The 3,544-nt window shown below is 43.5% G+C and overlaps 1 pseudogene; it reads left to right on the top strand.

Annotated features, from left to right (window-relative positions):
- Nucleotides 1-636: 636 nt before the first annotated feature.
- On the top strand, nt 637-1,252 carry LOC106698117 (annotated as a pseudogene).
- The last annotated feature ends 2,292 nt before the right edge of the window (nt 1,253-3,544 follow it).

Raw genomic sequence — 3,544 nt, 5'->3', positions numbered from 1 at the left:
TATCGATGGCTACCCTTTTGTCCCAAGGGTATGTTTACTCTCACTGATTTGGGAGTGTGCCACACTGTATAGGAAATTTTTGTAGATATTCAGATCTATTCTTGGACTTTGTGTTCTGCTGTATACTGGGGTGAGCAAAAGTAGGTTTACAGTTTTGAGTTTAGTTTTCTATTATTATTAATTTATTAGTAATAATCATAACCTGCATGTAAACCTACTTTTGCCCCCCCCCACACCATATTTTCATGTAGTAAGACTGGTTCTCTCACAACATGGCTGGTTTTTTTGTTTTGTTTTTTTAATATATTTTATTGATTTTTTTTACAGAGAGGAAGGGAGAGAGATAGAGAGTTAGAAACATCGATGAGAGAGAAACATCGATCAGCTGCCTCCTGCACATCTCCTACTGGGGATGTGCCCGCAACCCAGGTACATGCCCTTGACCGGAATCGAACTTGGGACCTTTCAGTCCGCAGGCCGACGCTCTATTCACTGAGCCAAACCGGTTTCGGCCATGGCTGTTTTTTCATTGTGATAATTCTCCTGTATATTCCTGCCTGTTTGTTTTTCCCTATGAATAATGGAAAATAGGGTTCCATATTGAACTCGGATGGGAAGAGGTGAGTCCAGTCTCAAAATGGAGGTAAAACCACTGCCTGGTCGCCCCCAGCCTGACTCGGGCCACTGGGGGGTGGGGGAGCGGAGGGCAGGGGAGGAGGGCCATGATCCTAAGGAACCAGAGCAGTTGAGAAAACTGTTTATTGGTGGTCTGAGCTTTGAAACTACAGATGACAGTTTGAGAGAACAATTTGAGAAATGGGGCACACCCACTAATTGCGTGGTGATGAGAGACCCCCAAACAAAATGTTCCAGGGGCTTTGGTTTTGTGACTTACTCTTGTGTTGAAGAGGTGGATGCAGCAATGTGTGCCCGACCACACAAGGTTGATGGGTGTGTAGGAACCAAAGGGAGCTGTTTCTAGAGAGGATTCTGTAAAGCCTGGTGCCCATCTAACAGTGAAGAAAATTGGTGGTGGTATTAAAGAAGATACAGAAGAATATAATTTGAGAGACTACTTTGAAAAGTATGGCATGATTGAAACCATGGAAGTTATGGAAGACAGGCAGAGTGGGGGGAAAAAAGATAATTTGCTTTTGTAATTTTTGATGATCATGATATAGTTAATAAAATTGTTGTTCAGAAATACCCCAGTATTAATGGGCATAATTGTGAAGTGAAAAAGGCCCTTTAAAAAATTTTTTTATTGATTTCAGAGAGGAAGGGAGAGGGAGAGAGAGATAGAAACATCAATGATGACTATTAGAATCATTGATTGGCTGACTCCTGCACATTCCCTACTGGGGATCGAGATGGAAACCCAGGCATGTGCCCTTGACCGGAATCAAACCTGGGACCCTTCAGTCCGCAGGCCAACACTCTATCCACAGAGCCAAACCAGCCAGGGCTAAAAAAAAACAAACTTCTAAGATTGTAAACTTTTAAAAGTTAATAATAAAGGGGAAGGGGTCTGTCTGCAACTTTATTTATTAAGCCAGCAAGTAGGTCCTGATCCACACAAACACGCGGCCCCTACCCATGGCTGTGAGCCAGGTGGTCTCAATGTGCTCATTTGCCTGAAGCTAACTCTGGTCCATAATGAAGACAGAAAATACAAACCACCTGCTTGAGTTCCCAGGTGTCTTTCCAAACAGGAGAAACTTGATGTCAACTGGAAGCCAGGGAAGTAGGGTATCAATTGAGCATTATGAACAAGAAGTTTGGACAATACACTTCGATGCAGTGACTCCAGAAGATGATGGATATCTCAATGAATTCATAATGAAAGGGTATAGACACACTTATTAATATATAAGTAGGCTTAGGCCTAGCTGGTGTGAGCTTTGACCTATGTACCAGGAGGTTATGGTTCGATTCCAGGTCAGGGTGCATGTCCGGGTTGTGGGCTCGATCCCCAGTGTGGGGTGTGCAGGAGGCAGCCGATCAATAATTCTCTCTCATCATTGATGTTTCTATCTCTCTCTCCCTCTCGCTTCTCTGAAATTAATTTTAAAAATATATTTAAAAAACAACTGTGGAGTTTATAACCCAGACATTAAAGAGGATTAAAAGAGAAGAAACTATAATACACTTGCATTATCCTTCCTTTTCATGGGCTACTAAAATAAAAATCTCTATTGAAACAAAAGGTTGCCAAATGCTGATCATTTTCTTCTTGAAAGCCTTCCATTGATATTATTGGTGCTCTTATGATATACACTGACTAACCTTTCACTGGTAATTGAAAATAAAAATGATACATACGTAAAATGTTTTAAAAAGGGAAAAGCTTGTTCTAACATTGCATAAAGGGTAGGGCTTTTTATATTTATTTGGAGCTATTTACACTTAATAGTCTTGTGTTAAAAGTGAAAGAAATAGTGAACCTTCCCCAATGCTAGTTCCTCTCTGTGTCTCCTGTACGGAACCCAAACCCCTCCACCTACCAGTGGTCAGCAAACTGCGACTCGAGAGCCACATGCGGCTCTTTGGCCCCTTGAGTGTGGCTCTTCCTAAGCCTTAGGAGTACCCTAATTAAGTTAATAACAATGTTCCTACCTATATAGTTTAAGTTTAAAAAATTTGGCTCTCAAAAGAAATTTCAATCATTGTACTGTTGATATTTGGCTCTGTTGACTAATGAGTTTGCCGACCATTGATAAGCCATCTGTAAAACCTTCATTCTGGCCTCTCAGTGACTTTTGAGCATGCCCCCTTGAGAATGTGGTCCCCCAGCACTGGCTGGGAGTAGCTTGGACTCTACCCAAAGTCAGTGAGTTTCCTGAAGTCTCATACAAACTTCTTCTAAAGATATAGCCACCCTTGGCTGAGGAGCCAATGGGGCAAAGCTACCATCTGTGGGATTATGACTGAATGCCTCTAAGTCAGAATCCCCCCCTGGTATAACGATAAGGCAGTGCCATGGAGCCTTGGTTGACCTCCGTTGACCTCTGTTGGCCTCCGTTAACCTCAGAAAGATGGTCCCCCACCATTTCGGGCCCGGGTATAGAGAGCTGAGAGCCCTTCCTCCTGGGAAACGAGTGCGTTGCGGCTGGAAAGGGGCTTGCTCCCTCACCCTTAAGGCAATGCGTGTTCCTGGGGAACCTGGTACTAAGCCATTCAGTAGATGACCTGGTTCTGGGTCAGGGTTTCTACGTAGCAGAGCCGCTCCCTTGCTGCGATCTATTGAAAGTCAGCCCTCCACACAAAGGTTTGTTTAAAAAAAACAAAACAAAACAACAAAAAAAAACTAGCCACCTATAAGATCAGGTCCACTTCTAGGTGCCTCCATGAAGAGCTATTGCTTTTTGGTCACCAAGGCAGGCTAAAAGGACCCACCAGGAATGAGCTTCTGCTCCATGGAGCCCTAGAAGTGGGTGTTTGCCCTTCAAACTGGCCAATCAGTTGAGCTGCCACCTTGGAGAGAAGTTGGTCAAGGGTTGGCGTTTTTTTCTTCAGCGAAGGGTGGAGGGAAAGGACTTGAAGA

This window comes from Myotis lucifugus, unplaced genomic scaffold, assembly GCF_000147115.1.
Source record: "Myotis lucifugus unplaced genomic scaffold, Myoluc2.0 scaffold_2, whole genome shotgun sequence".
Lineage (NCBI taxonomy): Eukaryota > Metazoa > Chordata > Mammalia > Chiroptera > Vespertilionidae > Myotis > Myotis lucifugus.
The sequence above is the reverse complement of the archived record's forward strand: the minus strand, read 5'-3'. Positions and strand labels throughout refer to the sequence as shown.